Raw genomic sequence first — 20,760 nt, forward strand, 5'->3', positions numbered from 1 at the left:
AGTGCTATTTTCTATACATGGTTGTTGCAGCCCCCTGGCAAAGAATGGAGGTGTTGACAGGCTCCTCCTCTACAACAGAGAAGGAGATTGATTGGAAATACTTTACACACTCTTCCTCCTCACCAGTAAATGTGTGGGTTTCTTGTGGCTTCTTATGTCATATTTAGAATAACAGGATTTCAATTTCAGTTAAATATTGTCAGTTCAGTTAGTGTGCAGACAACTGTCAGCTCTTCTGTACTCAGAAATAGCCTGTGTCTTTTGCACTACACTGTGTGTCAGATCTACAAAAATATAGCAAGAGCCTCTGCAGCAGGAAACACACCACCAACTCTAGCCTACTCTGAATGGCAGGAAAAAAAACCAAAAACAAAACCCAAACGGTACAACAGCTTTTCAGAGGGAGAATGCTGATAATAACCTTTGCACAGCTGTGTAATCACCCGCAACATGTGTCTTTAGTGCTGGTTATCTGAGTTACCAATTCAGTCAAACCCTAAGCAGTTAAAACTCTTGACAGCAGATGAGTCTCTTTTCACGCACGACAGCTTGAATCTTGTGTAACTGTATGAACTTTGATAATTACTTCTTGTGCATACTTATGCTATAGTGCGGTAGCAGGCCTCTTGTATGTCTGTCTTGTTTTGAGCAATATGAAAATTCTACTAGTGTATACGTGCATGGATTATGTTAGGCTTCTCCATACATCTTAATGAGAATAGTACAGACAACACACCGTGTTGGGGAAACTTCATGCTGAAATTCTCTGTGCTGCAGTTACATCAACAAGTCTGTTCTTTCTTTTCCCTTCCACCTGTTGTTTATGTCTAGCTATCTACAATTTATTACAGTAAAACGTTTATTATCTGGCATCCCCAAGGAACCAGGATGCTGGATAATAAAATGTGCTGGACAGTCCAGCTGGAGCTGACAGCCTGCCCCACTGTGCACCCCACCTGACCTCCTCCCAGCTGGGCAATGGGCATCCAGTCCCCCTCTTATGGCCCTGGCCAGGCAGCCTGCCCCATGGCATGCTGGTTAACCAAATGTACCAGTTTATCCAGTTGTCAGATAACCAAGCTTTTACTGTATTATGAGTAATAAAGTATTTTATCTAAACAGCTGTGTCTTGTGGACATAGCCTTATATACTGAGTACTCATGGGGTATACATAATTAGCTATATTATTATTTTATCCTACCTATGTTTTGGACATAAGATTTATATTCCAATAAAGCATAGAGTTTAAAATGAACGTGACCCAGCTCATGCCATGCAGAGATGGAGAGGAGAGGAGAGGAGAGGGGAGAAGGAAAGATATGGGTTAAAGCAATGGTAATGGCATATGCCCATGTTATTGGTTAAGGTAAAGATTTCTTTCTATGCCTATAACCTCTGCTGATTTATTGTTGGTCCAGAATATTCAGGAGCTTATAAGTTTATCTGCCTTCCTTTTTCCCCATTCAGAAATGAAATTACCTTTGCAACCTACTTAGTTATCCCGTTTGTCCAGTCTGTGTAAAACTCCAGGTAAGAGAGAACCATTTGAGTTGGCTGATATACTGAGCTGAAAACCAAAGAAAACTGAACCCTTTAAGTAACATGGTGATGAATGGCTTGTCAGCAGCACACTTCTTGGCAGTGCAATGATGCAGAGACATATGTTGCAGTGGGAAGAGATGACATTTCTGCTATCTTTGCTGTCTCCAAAATCATCCTAAAAAGATTTCCTGGCAACCCCAATGTAAAAGGAAACATATCTATTATACTAGGAGCCTCCTTACATGTGGGAAGTGGGAAATACAGGGGAGGGGCTGAATAGATTAAATGTTAGTCTCTTTTATGGTTATGAAAGGGAAAGATATTTTATTAAGGAAGGAATGAAACTACAGGTCTTGGAAATATTTTTGGCTGCTAAAATGCATCTGAGACCAGAAAAAGGGCCAAACTGTGGATGATTGTGAAGCTTTTCTAAAGCCTGAGATTTCATTACATTCTGGCAAGTTTATGGTCATTAGCATGTTCGTTACTTTGGTGGAGTATACGATACAGGGAACTAGTAATGAGAAAACAATAACACGTGGCACATTTTTTTGGCAAGGATCTCAAAGCACTTTAGAAGCTCTAAAAGACTAAGCCTCACAATAATCCTGGGAGATGGGGAAGCAATATTACAGCTGTGGGAAATTTTAATTTGCTTCACAGGATAAAACATTCTTTAGTGTCAGTTTGCACAGTTTTCATTTATCCTCCTCAGGCCCTTTATTTCACTTTGGATATTGGGTATATGTGTATCTAAGATCTCAAAAGCTCACTCAAAAAACCCTTCAAGTTCCACCAAGTTTCTGGCCAACATGAAGCAGATCCACCATTTTCAGTAAAAATCCATAAATTGTATTAGACCCAGTCCCCTTTAGTTATAAAACTTATGCCCAGTTTGGTATCAGTTCAGACCTGGCAACACAACAAGAAGCTAGGCCCATTTTGTATAGTTTTGGATTATTATTACTGTGAAATGACTGCAAAAAATTAATAAATAACAAACATTACAAATGAGTAAATGGAGGCACATAAAAGCTACGTCTGTTTCACAAGACCAGACAACAAGCGAGTGACAGAACTGGGAGGGAAGCAGTCTTAAGCACAGACTACTAGTTCTTGCTTCTAAATGTACAGGTCTTGCTTGTAGGTCGCTAACTGAAATAACTACAAGTTAATGCAAGTTTTATTTATCTATTTAAATCACTACAAGGCCCTCAATATAATTATCATCTGATAGTGATTCGATAAACAGTGACAGAGAGATAACTGTGTTAGTCTGTATTCTATCAAAGCAAAAAAGCAGTCAGGTAGCACTTTAAAGACGAACAATCTAATTTATTAGGTGATGAGCTTTCGTGGGACAGACCCACTTCTTCAGATCATAGCCTTATCAGAACAGACTCAATATATAAAGCACAGAGGTCCAAAAATTGTCATCAGTGTTGACAAATCTTACATACTTTGATGTTTTATCTAACTCTTAACTTTCCCACCACACAGTCTCCCTGTCCCCTGCCATCCCTCTGCTCTTCTGATTTGCCAACCTTGATAACAATTTTTGGACCTCTGTGCTTTATATATAGAGTCTGTTCTGGCAGGGCTATGATCTGAAGAAGTGGGTCTGTCCCATGAAAGCTCATCACCTAATCAATTATTTTGTTAGTCTTTAAAGTTCTACATAACTGCTTTTTTTTTTTGTTTTGTTTTAATGAACAACGTTTCCATTCAGTGGCAGTGAAAGAGGAGAGGCCTAATCCAGTGAATGACCCACTGGTTCCTTGACATAGCTCAGACATACATACGTGCATGTGTGCATATGAATCTGCTTCTCAGACTGTCTCACACTAATTCAAAAAAGAGACATCCTTTAAAGATAGAAATAAGATAAAGCAAAGCATTGTCCTTCAAAGAGTCTGGGGACTTCATGCAGTGATTCTCTCACACATGAGACCATCTTTAACATATATCCCTCTGCTTTCTCTCCCTGGACACATTCCCTTCCTAGATCAGTTTTTATATACTGTATTATTGATATTAGTGGCCCTGAATCTCTGTAGGTACAAGAAAGCATTAGGAGGCTTTCAGAGAAGCCTTGGGAGACTGGAGCACTTTAAGAGTTCTGACACTGATAGAATGCCCTATGGTCCATATATTAAGGCCAAGAAATAAAGGCCTACTATTAGAATCAGTATGGTCGCACCCCATGTGTCTGTTCATTAAAGGGTAAAAAATGATTGTTCTCACACATTTTGATGTTTTCTTACACTCGGATAGGGGAAAGGGAAAGGCATGTTTGTGTGTGTCTGTGAGAGACAATCTATCCATCTGGGAATTTGAAAGGCATAAACAGAGGTGGGTTTTTTTCTTCTTTTCTCTGCTGAAAAGTGGTTTTGTAACTGAAATAGAATATATTTGAAGAGGGGAAAAACACTTTTTAGAAACGCCCTCTGTGGACATGAATTGTGACTTGGATGCTAGACAGTGAGCAGTGTTTATTTCAGAGGACTTCACGTGATGTTAAGGTTCAGAGATAGCTGCTGTTTGGAGGCAGAAAGAGCAGAAGGCTTTTAGAACCCATGAATCAAGGAAGGGGCATGCTCTGGGCCCCCGTAGAGAGAGAAAACAGGCACAGCAATGTTAGCAACACAGAGGATTTTAGAACTTGGAGGAATGTCAACGTCAGCTGCAGTGAGGAGGAAGGAGCTGAGCAACTTTGTGCCTAGCATCAGCTATATGACTCAGTGTAAAATAAGCTGGTAAAATGCAAAAAGGAGGGATGTGTGCTGGAGGAGACAGAGACAAATAGGGAAATATAAATTAAGAACTATTCAACAAGAATAGTGATGCATGGTACGAGATGAATACTGTATATCACATATATACAATGAGCTAGATTCTCAGCTGATATAAAATCAAGAAAGCTGCAAATTCTGCAGAAGCCAAAGGAAACTGTGACAATTTACACCATCTGAAAATCTACTAAATAAAAGTCCTCCCCACCACGCGCACACGAGAGAGAGAGAGAGAGAGACAGACAGAGAGACTTGAGGAATTCAAACTCTTATTTTTTTTAATTATTATTCTCAGCTTTCAAAACCTGAATTAAGCCAAAAACCTTCTGCCACCTTTTTTTCTAAATACCACAACAGCAAAAGTGCTTCCCCATTAAAACTGACAAGTTTAGATTTAAATTGCATCCACATAATACAAGCAATTCTATAGCCAAAGGTGTTGCAAGATACTTCTTTCCATCTCAAAGAGAAACTTTCCGAGAAGCTTAGAAATCAAAGTTTCAAAAAGCCAGTAGATCACAGCACCCTCAAAACGTAGGGTAAAGGGACCTGGAGGCCTCATATTGTCCATTTCCCATGCTAAGCAGGCCCAAGTATGCCTAGGTCATCCCTGACACACATTTGTCTAAGGTGTTCGAAAAATCCTCCAATGACAGTTTCCACAGTCTGCTTTGGCAGGCAATTCTAAAGCTTTAACTTTCTAACTACAAAGACAGTTTTCTCCATAATATCTAACCTAAATCTCCCCTTCTGAAAATTAAACCAATTACTTCTTAACCTATTGTCAGTGGATATGGAGAGCAGTTGATCACATTCTTCTATATAACAGCCTTTACCGTGTTTGAAGACTGTTACCAGATTCTCCCTACCTGCTCTTATTTTCTCAAAGCCAAACTTGTCCAGATTTTTTTTTTAAATCTTTTCCTCATAAGTCAGGAAATTTTTATCACCTTTTTTTATAGATTTCCTCTGGACTTTCCAATTTGTCTTCATCTGTCCCAAAGTTTGGTTCCTAAATCTGGACACAACACTTTATCTGAGGCCTGACCAGCTCCAAGTAGTATGGAACTACTCCTTCCTGTATCTTACGTACAACTCTCCTTTGTTAATACAGAATGACATTATTCTTTTTTTGTAACTGCATCACATTGTTGACTTTTATTCAATTTGTGATGCACTATCACCTGTGGATCCTCTTTTAACAGTACTGCTGTTTAGCAAGTTACTCTCCACTTTGTAGTTGTGCATTTTGGTTTTTCCTTCCTAAGTGTAGTACCTCAGAATTATTGTTGTGACTAACAGACCAATTCTCTAATTTGTTAAAGTCAGTTCGAGACCTTTCCTTTCAGGTTCTTGCTACACTCCCCGGTAGCTGTGGTCTTCAAATACACTCCATGCCATCACCAAGCCAAAAAGGGAAAAGTTGACTAGTACCAGACTCAGAACGGACTCCACCATTATTCACCCCCATTATGACAGTGAATTATTGATAACTATTATTTAAGTATGGGTTTGCATCATCATAAATTTTTATTTCATCAAGACCACACTTTCCTACTTTGCGTAAGCTTAAGTAAACAACTTTTTAGCAAATAATGTTATATGGAATTCACAAGTTGAAAGAGTTCATATATAAACAATTATTTTTATGACAAATGAAACATAAGTTAAAAACATTCCATACATGAAATAGCCATTATGAGTTCAAGCTCTTCTAAAGAGTCTATCCCTTCCATAATGCACCACTCAACAGAATATTAACTTGCTCTTGTTCCCTTACATTCCACAAGTCACATGGTGTCCTCAGAGTGGCAAGAATGGGAAGTATTCCCAAGTCCTGTTTAAGATCATCTTTTGGTTTGAATAAATCATAATGCAAATAGCAGATGTGCTTCTGACTGCATTTGGGAAATAAAATGCTTCTATTTCTGCTTCACCAGTAGCAGAATATTTCATACATGGAACAACGTGGTGTTTTTGCCCTCAAACGAAACATGTCTGAGCAAAGATTTATTTATTTGCTTGTTTATTTATTTATTAACTCAGAGAGATGGTTTTTGATCTAATGTCAGAAGGTGGACTGAGGTTAAAACTGTTACCCACTGAATTCAATAGGAGTTATGCCATCTATTTTATTGTGGCCATGAATTCATCTTAGGAATCCGCATATTTAGGTACAGACCCACTTCATTCTGGTATGGCTATGATCTGAAGAAGTGGGTCTGTCCCACGAAAGCTCATTATCTAATAAATTATTTTGTTAATCTTTAAAGTGCTACTGGACTGCTTTTTTTGTTTTGATAGTATATAGACTAGCATGGTTATCTCTCTTTTACTACATACATGACATTTTGAAATAAATTTGAAATGGCAGGTGCATTATTCTAAACTTGTCAAACCTCATTACAGGAGGAATAGCACCTATTTTAAAATAACTACTTTAAGATGTTAAGATGCAGAATAGCACTTATTTCAAAATAGCTATTTTGAAATAAGCACGATTCCCTGAGTCTACATCTACACTTCCTTCCCCTTTCACAGGAGGAATGCAAGTGAGGGAGATTAGAAATGCAAATTAAGTGCTGATTTACTGATCCCGCACTTACTTGCGTAATCTCACACTATCACATTTCCAGAAGAGGTTTTTCTGAAAACAAAAACAACCATATAGAGAGGGTTCCTTCACAGGGGAGAGGGAACAGCTTCTGAAAGAACCCTTTTTCCTATTTTGTTTCAGAAAGAAGGGTTCTTTGGAAAATGGAGATAGGTTTCTAAAAAATAACCTACAATGCGTTCTTTCTTTCAAAAGAAGCTATTTTGAAAAGAGCTAGATATGCAAATCAGTGCCTCATTTGCATTTCAATTCCTTCATTTGCATGCCTCTTTCAAAAGAGGAATGCAAGTGTACGCACAGCTACCCTTAACAGCACTTACTTTGAAATAGTTATTTCAAAGTTCATATAAATGTTATGGGAGCAGGCTATGTATTTTGAAATATCTAAGTAATATTTCAAAATACATTTTTGTGTGTAGTAGCTAGGGTTAGTACAGTATAGCTTGTTTTGAAATAGGGCTGCTGGATGGATGTAGCCTTAATGTCTTCTGACTCATTTCCCTAAACTGTAATACATCCTTATTCACAGAACTATGGCTAGGCTTTAAAATATTAAATGCTTGTGAAAATTTGAGCTCTTCAGAATCAAAAAGAGTAAATGCACTGTCTGTGGCAATATACTGCAGCTGAAACGTAACTCAGGATCCCAGAATAAGTGCGGGGGGGGGAGTGCTGAAACTAGAAAAAAAAAATAAAAAATGCAACACTGAAAAGCAGAGGCAGAAGATTCAAATGTGGGATAATTGCATGATTTAGTTTCTTTGCAAGACATAAACATTTTCTCTAATTTTAATAATATCACATTTCTGGGGTTGGGAATATACAGAAATGAAGGAAATTACAGCTGGTTTATTCAAAATGAAGGTAAATTTCGGACTAAGTTGTCTAGCACACTGGACTTATAATGACAGCTAGTTGGAGATATTCACATAGTTCCAGCACTAATAAATTTGCTTTTTCATGATTCCTATGCCATCTCCTAAAGAGCTGAACAGCTGTTGTCCAACAATGACGGGAATCAGTAGCTTTCTGTACCATACAAGGCCACATTCCAAGGTTAGGATGTTCTTTGACCTAGGTTTAGACACCTATTTAGCATTTATTTGCACATGAAGCCTGTCTTACAAACTAAACAGACAAATACCCATACAGTCCAGCTCTGTCCTAACCAACATACTACTGGCATTGCTACTACCCCTTAAATGTGTGGAACGACGGGCAAAATGCAAGTTCCATGATAAAGGACAACATGCATGGCTCTAAGGAAAATGGTACAGGTTGAACCCCTCTAATCTGGAACTTTCTTTTCTGGTGACATCCATAATCTGGCATGATTTTACTTAACTAGATGATTTATCAGGGCTGTGGCAGAATTTCCTGTGGTGTCATAAAGTTTGTCACTATTCCTCTCTTTGTGTTCTCTGTTGTTGTTTAGCAGCAATTTACACCAAAATGTCTTCTAAGAGCCCAGGAAGTAGTGGAAGTATTGGTAATGTGCTGGACAATATTCACCTCCCAGTCTCACAAATTCTCTTGTCTGGCACCAGTCAGATCCCAAGGGAGCCGGAGGAGAGAAGTTTGACTTGTACCAGCAAACTGAAGTTTAAGTAAGGGAAAAGAACACATGGTGTGTATTTTCCTTGTGTAAACACAGTAGTCTGTCATCAGGACCACAAACAGGAATTTTAGGGGTGCGGGTTTTTTGTAAATGTGGAGCACCACCATCGACAGTAGCCCATATCCTACATCCATGCCTCTCCAGATGATCTCGTGCTCCTGCTCCCCATCCTAGGTGGCCAACCCCTCTCCTCCCAGCATCCCTGCTGCCAGTACATGACCCATGTGCACCAGGAACCCTGTTGCCCTACCCTTCCCCACCACCTACCCTAAACATCAGGGTCCTGCCTGCCATACACTTGCGGCTGGGGGCAGCTAGGAGAGCCCCACACATGGGCCGGGGCTCTCCTGACAAAGTGCAAGATAGGCGGCAGTGTGCCCTCTAAGATTTTCCATCCTTGGATACATTGAATTTTCTTTTGGGCAGATCGAAATACCTCACGTGCAACACCAATACTGAGGTAGTGTGTAGCTATGCACCACCACTATGAACCAAAAACCTGGATATATGTATATATTGTAAGCAGTTCATAGGTGTGGAAGTAAATATATTAAAATATGGGATAATTAACAAGGAGGAATGTGTATGATGTTTATTGAATATGAAATCAAATAAAAAGTAAATGAACAATACCCTTAGATTACCCACACATAGTTCAACTTTAAGATGCAAACTATGAGTCAATTAGAAATTACCCAGTAATTATGGAGCATGGAAGGCTCAGGGGTGGGGTGCAGGAGTCAGGGTTAGGTAATATAAGGTGCTCAGGATACAGGATTGGGATGTGGAGGTGGTGCAGAGCATGCCATGTATCTGCAGGAGATGTGGAGGTGCAGGGATCAGAGTTGTGGTACATGAGGTGCTCATGAGAAGGGATTGCAATGTATGGGGGTGCAGAAGTTCAGGTATCATGCTAGAGATGTTAGGAGCTCAGGAGAAATGGTTGGGGCAGGTGAGGGGCCCAGAACAGGACCTCAAGGTTCATGAGGGGCTCAGGGCAGGGCAAGTACTGGAGGCAGGGCAGGGGGCCTGGGTTGGGGGTAGGTTACAGTGTGTAGGGTGAGGGTGTAATGACCTTGGAGCCAGGTTATCTTACCTGGCCACTGGAGGTGGGCCTGGGATGCCAAGACTGGGCCTGTGCTGCCAGGAAAGGGCCATCCTCGGTTCAACCCCTTCCCACTCCACCCCTGCTCAGCCCCCCCCCCCCGCCCCACCTCATACCCTGCTCAGCCCAGACATCCCACCCCCTACTCAGCCCAAGAGTGACTAACTGTCACCCCTGTTCAGCCTAAAACTCCAAAGCCTGCTTGGTCCCAAAACACCCCACACCTGCTCCTACCCTGCAGCCACCTGAACTTTTCAGGAGATCCAGGAGAGGAGGTGCAGGGGCTCCACCACAGCCAGGATTTCTGGGGATCTGGCAGCTGGAGCTGGGTCACCCTGCACTTGGTTCAATCCCCCAACCCCATCTGCCTCTCAGCTCAAAGACAACCCCCCCCCACCCCCTCAGCTCAAACACCTTACTCCTGGCCGGTGATGGGCCCACAGCTTGCATTGCAGGAACACCTCACTCATTCCTCCTCCACAGCCAGCTGAACTTTGCAGGGGAGCCAGTAGAGTAGGTGTGGAGCTGCTGCCATTGTCACATCTGGTTTGTTCCCCCTGGCTCCCACTTAGCCTGAAAACCCCTTCACACTCATCCTAAAGACACACTCACCCTGTGCCTGAGCACCCCACCCAAAGCCGTTCCAAGCCCAGGCTGCACTCAACCCTCCCTCACAGCCAGCTATACTTTGCAAGGGAGGCAGGAGGTCCTCAAGTGCTGCAAACATTTTTGGCCCTTGTGCACACTCTCCCCGACTCCTCCAGGGTATGGGCCCAGCCATGTGAACCTGATCCCAGCCAACTCTTTTCCAAAGCGTGGTCTCTTTCAGAACAAGTGAGCAGGAAGGACTGACAGAACTAAATGAAGATTGGAAATCAAGTTCCAGTTACGGTACTTTTTGAGCCTGAAAAAACCCTGCCCTGAGCTCAGTGAAGGGGATACACTAGCAGTAGGGGATTTTATACCCTGCTATGAGCAATTTATATCCTTCTGTGAGCAAGTTAGGCTGAATGGATTTTCACGGTTAAGGCTGGGTGGTTTATGCTTGATTGATGCATGTGTTTGAACAGCAGCCGGGTCTCTCAGAAATCAGGGAGAGACACTTGTGTGAAGGGCAAACCTGGGTTTATATCCAGGGTGCAGGAAAGCTCAGCAGCTGGAATATCCATCCACAGAAGGATGAGAAGTGAAATGGTGTGGAACATGGAAAGTGCAAGGGCAAATTGGTCAATATAGGCAGCAGGCAGATCTAGGTCTGGACTCAGGAGGACAAGGCATGGAAGGTCAGATTTGCACATTTAATCTATTATAAATTTGATACTGGAGGTTTAGCACACATTAGCGTCTAATCAGATATAGGGTAGGAAGTGGAAGCTTTATAGTAAATGGCATCCAATCAGTAGTCTGCTGCTGGTCACTTCATCCATCTGAGTTAATGAATGTAGCCTCTGATTGTGGGGCATTTGCTGAAGTTTCCTTGTCCATCCTTGAAACATGCTTAGCTAAAGGGGAAGGATCACATCTGGCAGTTTCAGGGACCTCACTTCTAGATCAGGAAAGCCTCACAGGCTGAGAAAGCCTACCAGAAGTGAAGCACCTTTCCCCTAGGAGGTTGGTACATGCCCTGCTCCAAGAGCAACAGAAATCTGGGACAAGGATTAAGGCCAAGGAAGAGAAAAGACCATGATTCTCAGAGTTGTCTGTGTTTATAGTGAGTGGAAGCTGGAGGTTGAGAAAAGTCTGCTAGATTCAAAATATAAGTCAATATATCAGTACTACAATTACATGCCTCTAAGGGAGAAATTTAAGATTGGTGGAGTCCAGGAAAGGACTTTCCAGAAAGGAGGAGGAAGGAGGTGCAATTACCTCCAGTAAGCAAGAAGACAATGATAGCAGAGACATAATTTCAGAGAAATACAAGTTTATTATATAATTCTATAGGTTGAAATAAAACCAAAATTCCTGATTAAAAAAGAAAATCCATTAAATTATTTACTATGGTAGGTTTCCATATAACCCAGTTTAATTGGGATAGAACACTAAAGGGTTGATCCCTTTAAATCCTGAGACCCTGTAGAATTAATTTTATAGTGACAGTTTTACTGTTGCAGTATTTAAACCTCAGGTAGGTTTTAGCTTATCCTACATGACACATTAAATCAACGGCAGAGCTGGGAACAGACCACAGACTCCTGAATCCTAGTAACCTGCTCTAGCTAATAGCAGTCATTCCCTACTTCAAAAAGTGTAACTTCTGTTGGACCATATGTTCATGAATTCAGGGAAACATCAGCATTTCTGTTTTGCATTACAATAGCTTTCCCTTCTTAGAAGATCATAAGGAGTTAGAGGATAAGGGTTATCTGGGAAGATGTGGGTCCATTACTGCATGAGGGTTAGGGTTAGCATTGATAGAGGTACAGGAATATGAGCCCCTGACTGTGTAACAGATATGATTAGGGCCAATGATGGTGTCTTCAGAGTAAATATGTGGACAGAGTTGGCAATGGAATTTGTTGCAGAGGAAAGTTCCAGGATTAGTATTTCTGTGGTATGGTGTGTGGTTGCTAGTGAGAATTTTCCTGAGGTTAGGTGGTTGTAGAAAAGTACATGGCATGTTATAGGTTGTAGATCATGTGCTGGAGGTGTTTGAGCTCGGGGCTATGGTTGATGACAGGTGGTGTTCTGTTATTAACCTTGGGCCCAAGAGTACAATCTGTGGTTGGGATACATCCCTCCAAGCTGCTGGATCTGGCCTGTGGCCCAGCAGGCTCCTCAGGCAGGCTCCCTGCCTTCCACACCTTGCATGCTGTTCAAAGTGGCTGGCTTTGGGGGCCATGTTTTCTCTGAACAGTACTACACATCCCTTTGTCCAGAAACCAGACAAATGGGAGTTCCTGTGCTGCATTTGCAGCAGCACTCAATGTAATGCCCCCTCACCTCCCCTTTAGCCCAGCTGCAGGGATGAACATAGTTCAGAGAGCACAAGGCCCTCAAAGCTGGAAGTCCTGGGTGATGTGTGGGAGCATGGAGGTCTGAGAGCCTGCATGAGGCTCCCATGGGGCCGCTGGTAGTAACCCACCTAGGGAAGCACCTCCTGGTCAGTGACTGTCTCTGGCACACTAGCCCCTTCCATCCTGCATCTCTCTGCTCCATCTCCTGTACCTCTGCCCCAGTTCACAACCCAAAACCTTTGCACCCCCACTCCTGCACCTACAGCGCCCGCCCCCAGACCCTGCCTCCAATCACCCACCCCAAACACAACCCAAACCCTGGCATCTCTTTCCAGCTCTTCCTGAATTGTCTGCACTGCTTTATTGGTCCCCTAACTGATGTCAGGGTGATTTAAGTCCCTTATGAGAACCAGAGCTGCTGATCTGGAAGCTTGATGAAAGCCTCATCTACCTTGTCCACCTGATCTGGTAGTCTATAGCATCTCTCTACCTTTGCTGCTTTCACCTCTAAAGTTAAACCAGAGATTCTCAACATGCTTTTCTCCCGTTTCATACTGGACTGAGGAGCAAATCACACTGCTGTCTTACATGCCGTGCAGCTTCATCACCTTTTCTCCCCTCCTATCCTTCCTGAAAAGTTTATGCCCTCCTATGACAGTGCTCCAATCATATGAGACACACCACCAAGTCTCCTTTTTTCCAAACACATTATAGTTCTTTTGACTGTGATAAAACTTGGAACAGAACCTCAAGTCCCTGTTCAACTTCCTAACTACTGAGCTACACTGCTTTCCTCAAAATTTAACTATGAGAAAGGTCTGATCACATAATAGAGCTATCTTTCCTATTATATTTTCTTCGGTGTTTTCCGTGGAGAACCAGAACTACAAATTCAGATCTCTCACATGCTGAGGGTGAAGAGGAGAGTGAAGTTTTCCTTCCTTACATCTTCCCTGGGCTGCCCACAATCTAGCCCTAATGCTATGTGGAGCACCTTTGTGTGAAACTGTCTCCTGTGACAGGGTCAAGCCAGAGGGCTAGCTTAAAAGGGGAAAGAGACAGCTCTAAAAAGCAGAAACAGTCCTGGAAATCAGGTGTTATCACAAGCAGAGTGGGAGCATCTGGGAAGAGGCTGCTATAAATCATTTAGGATCAGCTGGTCCCACTTGATGATGCCACAGGCCTTTTTAAGGGTTCCACCACACATGCCCCCCCAGTAGGGAGAGGGGGAGAGAATAGAAGAGGAGGTTATAGCAGGCAAAAAGAGAGTTAGGGAGTAATGAAGGAGACTATTGCCAACAATAGCAGAAACAGCAAGGAAGGGGAGGAGCTGCTGCAGGGAGCGTTTGGTAAACTCACAGCTCAGCTGCAGGCTGGGAAGGACTGGTTATTCATCCCAGTCAAACTGAGGCCTCCTACTTGCTGCCTTTCCAGCCAAGGGACCGAAGCCCAAAATCTACAAAGAGCAAGCAGGTACCCTGGGACTGTGGACTAAAGAAAGGCCTGGGGCCAGGAGTGGTACTGATCCTGCCACGCTACTGAAGTAATTCCAAATGAAGAACACACTCTTTGAGATTCTCCCCCAAATCATGTCCCAAAAAAACACAACACACTGCTTTAGCTAGTGTCAGATGACTGTATTATGAGATCACTGTTTTCAAATGTGGTCACTTTTTGAGTTCCTCAATATCTGGATTCCCAACCTGAAATACCCAGGGCCTAGTTTTTAAATACACAAAGTGACTGCAGCTCTTAATGACTTCAGCATGAGCTGCAGGTATACAGTGGGTTTTCCTTCAAGCCACTTATTTGCCTAAAACGTGCCCCAAAAATTTTTGCTCAGTTTACTTCAGAAGGCCTTGAAATGTCTAAATTTCCACATTTGCATGAATGAACATGAACTTTAAAAAGTCTAAAGGAGCAAAATAGCTGTCAATCATTGGATAAACGTTTAAAGCTCCTTTTATTGTTTTGCTGCTGGTGCCCTTTGCTGAAGGATAGTTCCTGTGCTGCAGACTCTGAATAAAAACATTTCATTCTAAGAACACAATTAGAAACATCTGTTGTTTCAGGAGCTTTATATTAAAAGTGGGTCCACACAAACAAGCCACTGAGATTTAAAAATCAATGTTCAGCATGCAAAGGGGATATTTACGTGAGATTATTTTATGCAAAAGTACCTGTTTCTTACAGAGAACATAGGCCACGAAAAAGACGCTTGGGCTGAAACCAATGGAAAGACTATCATTAAATTCACAAGGCTTAAGAACAGTCCCATTTCAAGCACATCATCTGTGGGCGTCCATTCCTTTGTACTTTGGAGCAACACAGGCATATGAGAACACAGAGGTGGTGTTTGTAGATTTTCAGACTTTCCTGTACTCATTGAGTTGTCAGATACATTAATGACAAATCTCAGTTTAACGGTCAAGTACTGTAGTGAATAATGCTTTGTAGGGAGAGTGAGTATGGATGAGGGAGTGATGATATATGCCTCATTCATCACATATCACTTAGGAAGTGGGCACCAGCATTTTACTGTATCTTCAGTTTCTGAATGTTGTAGAAGCACATTATAGAGTACAACGTAGTGAGAAGTCTTTAGATGATTAAATGATACAACAGTTGAAATCTCCACCCAAAAACAAATCTGCATTTTTCTTACCAAGTGTAGGAAGAAAACAAATATCAGATGCAGCTGCTCCCTGAATGACCAAACAAATTCCTGACATAAGAAGACCCCTAAATTGCAAATGATGGGTACACTCTTGCCATTGAAGGTACTACTAATATCATTCTTTTGGCTGCTTTGCCCATCCTACCAATACAGCTGAATATTCCATAGAATGACTCTCATCTGTCTAAACTTTATTCCCAGATCTTATGTAGACAGTGGCTCATGTGTTCCATTGCACTAGCCACAATTGGTGTACTATATATTTGTAAGAGAAGAATATGTTTAGGAACAGTTTTCATCAAACCATATTTGAAGGCAACCAAACCATAGGACACTCTAATTCAGCTTCATTCCATCAGCTGCAAAGAGCAGGATTCTTCATAGCGGCAAAAACAAAATAATAGTGCTGAACACATGTAGTCCCTTATCTTCCAGAGTTGGATAAGACAATATTCATTTCACAGTGGAAGGGAAAGTGGAGGAAAGGTTCATTTGGATTTGGTCCAGTTTCCAAAAGAACTCTCATTCTTTGTGATCCTTTCCATTTCAGGGACTCAATATTGCACATAATGAATCTGTTTCTGTTCTCTTTGACGCTGGTGCAAGCCAGTAGTGTCACTGCAACCAATGGAGTTGCACAAGAATAAAACCTATGAAAGTAACAGACAGAAAGCTGTGCTAGTCTATATACTATCAAAACAAAAAAAGCAGTAAAGTAGCACTTTAAGGCTAACAAAATAATTTATTAGGTGAGCTTTCGTGGGGCAGATCCACTTCTTCAGACCATAGCCATACCAGAACAGACTCAATATTTAAGGCACAGAGAACCAAAAATAGTAATCAAAGTGGACAAATCAGAAAAAAATATTATCAAGGTGAGCAAATCAGAGAGTAGAGTGGCGAGGGAGTGGAAGTCAAGAATTGGCTTAATCTAATTCTTAACTCCCCCACCAACCCTCTGCTCTCTGATTTGCTCACCTTGATTTTTTTTTTCTGATTTGTCAACCTGGATTACTATTTTTGGTTCTGTATAACTTAAATATTGAGTCTGTTCTTGTATGGCTATGGTCTGAAGAAATGGGTCTGTCCCACAAAAGCTCACCTAATAAATTATTTTGTTAGCCTTAAAGTGCTACTTTACTGCTTTTTTGCTATGAAGGGAAGAATCAGATCCACTCGTGTTAACTCTCCATAATCCTAGTCTGTGCCTATTCTAGTGCTTATTGATATGAAAACTTTTGTACGTAGATTATAGGTTTAAAATGCCACTGATCACAGCAAAGTGTGGTATTTCCACAATATCCTTGACTGTAGAGAAATCTGTATTCCATTGAAGAATCCCTGCTGTCAGAAATCATCTTGGATAGTGTGGCTTTGCAGGTTAAGCTGATCGCAGTCCTTGCTTTGGAAGGCTAACTGGTGAGTGGGTAGAATCAAAGAATTTGAATCAAAGAATTTAAGAGAGAAAGAATCTATGCAGAACAAAGCTGACATAATTTGGTGGAGAGTTCCTGTAGCTGGTATCATGGACAAAAAGTTTTCTCATTGCAGGAGTAAGGAAGGCCTTGTGTTTAAGACAACAGGCTTATTAGGATCAGCTATTTCAACAAAAGATGCCCAAACCCAAAGAGGGTACACTTATCACTGGATTATTGTTAACATATTCTGAGAAGAGATCAAAAGTGTGTGTGTGTGTGTGTGTGTGTGTAAAATAAAATATAATTCTGAAAATAAATTCTGAAACTTCCTATTATTTTCTTGAAATTAAATTTTTGTATTCTGGCCAGTCCTAGTAAAGAAAGATAATAGGTATGTGGTGGAGAATTCTTTTTTTGTCCTCATAGTTATACTGAATGCTGGTGAAACAATCTGAAGTCATTGGCTCATTAATTTGGGTACTAAATTTTCAATGTGTTCTTTTTATGGAATGCCATGCAGGACCAGTTACTTGATTACCTGTTGACACTTGAGCAAGTTTAGCAGCCTGGGCACGGGCCAGGCCCACCATTTAATTAGATAGAACATGTAGAAAATATAACGTCTTGTCATTGTGTCTAATTGCACCTCAGTGAATTTCAGTTGGTATGAAACATGTTGTGATTAAAAGAGTTTTGATTCCTTTCCTTGAAGCAGATCACTTCTCTTTATGGCATCATAAACTTTTCTCTCCTAGACACGTGGTTGCAGAATTCAGAAGAAAAGAAAGTTTTATCACAACACAGCAAGCCACATTATGCAAGGTACAGAGGCCATATTTCTATTATTTCCAAAGCTGATATTTCAATTGAAAGTAATAAACTAATTTAGTTACATGGACAGTGTATATTTCAGAGGTGCACTTAGAGGAGCAAGAATCTGGTAATAACAACACCTAGCCCTTCTTTTTGGTGGTGACTCAATAACAAGGATGTCTTCATGTCACCCTCCTATTTGTGAGCCCATTGATGGCTGATCAGTCCCGTTGTGGAGCCACAGGTCTTGTCACAAAAGAGGCAGGTATTGGTACCTTTTGGAAAGACGTGGGGCCACTTTTGCAACTCTTTTCTTCTTCTCCACTGCTCCTCATCTGCACTGAGGTGAGACATCTCAGATTGTGCCAACCCCTCATGGATTACCACTTTCCACTGGTGACAGTCCTGGGCAAGTTTCTCCCAAGTGTTGACATCGATGCTCCACTTTTCCACATGTGCCTTGAGCACACCCCTGTATCACTTCCACTGCCCCCAAGGCCCCCAGTGCTCTTCTGTCCCTCCTTCAACTCGAAAAACAGAATCTGTTTTGGGAGACATTGATATCCAAACCCTTTGACCAGTCCAACAAAGGTGTTGGCGAATGGTAATGGCTTCATTGCTGGTCATGTTTGTCTCTTTCAGGATGCATCTATCCTCCCAAGAGATATTTAGGATTCTCCTGAGGCAGAGTTGATGGTATTGTTCAAGTGCTTTCAAATCCTGCTTGTGTGTTGTCCAGGTTTCACGTGTGTTCAGTAACATTGGAAGAATCACTTCACAGAATACAAGGAGCTTTGTCTAGATATAGATGTCCCAGTTTTCAAAGACCGTTTGTCTCAAGAAGGCAAAATCAGAGCTCGTGCAGCTCAGATGATGCTGGATTCATTCATCAATGTTGACTTGAACAGAAAGATAACTTTCATGGTATGGGAAATGCTCCACATTTTCCAGTAGTTCTCTGTTGACTTCAATAGAAGGTACATGAGATTGTCCTGTCCGTGAGGGTTGGTCTTTTTGATATTCAGTGCGAGGCCAAGATTCTGATATGTTTTGATAAAGGTGATTAAGATGGTCTGAAAGGCTGTAAGACAAAAAGCAGCAACCAGTTGTCATTCACGTATTGGAGCTCCATGATCAAGGTTGTAGAGATCTTGGTTTTAGCTTTCTGTATCCTCAGATTGAAAAGCTTCCCATTCATTCTAGAGACAATCTTTATTCCATCTGGAAGCTTACCAACAATGGCGTGAAGTGATAAAGATGCAGAACACAGATGGGGCAATGACTCAGCCTTGCTTGACTTCCATTTTAACCACAGAAGGGTTGCTTTGGGATCTGTTGTTGCTCAATAGTGTGGCAGTCATGTTGTCATGAAGCAGCCTCAATATGCTAATGAATTTTTTGGGACAACCAGTCTTTGAGAGGATGGTCCACAGGGCACTATGATTGCATAAAATGCTTTGTTTAGGCTGATGAAATTCATGTATAAGGCTTGGTTTTGTTAATGATATTTTTCTTGAAGTTACCAGGTGGTGAAAATCATGTCTGCTGTTCCTCAGAATGTTTGGAAGCTCTGCTGAGTTTCTGGGAGAATTTCTTCTGAGAGTGGCAAGAGGCAGTTTGCAAGGATTTGAGCTGACACTTTCCCTGCTACTGCCAGAAGGGAGATGCTACCATAGTTTCCACAGTCAGACTTGTGACCCTCTTGAAGAAACTGACAATCAGTATGTTTCTGAACGCTCATGGCATTTACTCCCTATCCCAGATCTTGAGAACAGAAGGTGAATTTGTTTGTGGAACTCTGGTATGCCTTCTTTGAAGACTTTGGTGGGGATTCCATCTAGTCCAGTTGCCTTGTTGTACTTTATCAATTTGCTGGTAGCTTGGACATCACTGATGGTATGAAATATTGCAAGATTGTCCCTTGGTGACTGCTGAGGGATTTGGTCAAGGGATTCTAGGACCACAGTGGAGGATAGTTCAAGAGTTCATTATAATTCTCCCTCCAGTGAGAAGCAATTGCTTCCTTGTCTTTCAAGAGTTGGGTACTATAGTTTGACATCAGGGGATGGATTCCATGGTTTCTCAGTCCGTAAACAGCTTTGGCACCCTTGAGGAAACCCCTTGGTTCATTTATATCAGTGAGATGATGGAGTTCTTGTGCCTTCTCAGTCCACCATTAGATTTTCAGAGTCCTTGCTTTACATTGGATTTGTGCCTTGGCCTTGTCACACGCTTCTCTCTTTGTTGTGCAGTTGAGGTCACTTTGCCAAGCCTTAAAGAATTTCCTTTTTGCCTCAATCAGGTTTCAATTTCTACATCATTTTTAATCAAGCCAGTCCTGGTAGCCGGTGGTTTCTTCATAAACTCCAATGGTGACATTTTTCAATTGACATCACTCTTTTTCTACATCTTCGGGGTGTACTGTTGGCAACTTCGTTTGGAGTGCTATCTGGAAACCACTTTGTCTGATGGGGTCCTTCAAACATTGTACGTTGGTCTTTTGTTGGATCAGTTCCCTCTGAGTTTTCCATTTGGTGACAATCCTAATTGCCATTATGTTTCAAATTAGGTGGTTGCTGATTCAACAGTCATCAGTGCTAGTCATTTCATGTGTGAGAAGGACAACATGACAATCCCAAGTGAGGATGAGGACATAGTCTATGAGGTGCCAGTGCTTCAGTTGAGGATGTTGCCATGAGGTCTTTAATCTGTTTTTTTCTGGTGGAAAATGATGTTCATTATGACAAACTCATGTTCCACACTTTCCATTGGAGCTGCTCTTGCAAACTCTTTCTTTCCCAATGGAAGTCTGAGAAATGCACGTTAATTCTGGCCAGCCTTGACATTGAAATTGCCCAAGCGAATAATCTTGTTTTCTTTGGGGATGTCTTTCAAGACTGTCCAATTGGGTATAGAATTTTACCTGCACATCATCTTCCTAGGCTAGAATTGATGTATGAGCACTGATGACAGTTTCCAGGCATTTTGCAAGCTTCAAGTGAAGAATCGTGAGACACTCACTAATGGCAACAGGGACTTCAGATAGGATATTTTTCAGTTCATTCTTGATGGCAAATCCTACTCCATGAATTAGTTTTTCTTCATATGGGGTTCCTTTCCAGAAAATGGTATACCCTCTACCTTCTCTTAGCTATCCTTCTTCTGGTCTACACCTCTCTGCCAGGGCAGCTATATCAATGTTAAATCATCACACCTCACAGGTGATG

This window comes from Carettochelys insculpta, chromosome 6 (assembly GCF_033958435.1).
Source record: "Carettochelys insculpta isolate YL-2023 chromosome 6, ASM3395843v1, whole genome shotgun sequence".
Classification (NCBI taxonomy): domain Eukaryota; kingdom Metazoa; phylum Chordata; order Testudines; family Carettochelyidae; genus Carettochelys; species Carettochelys insculpta.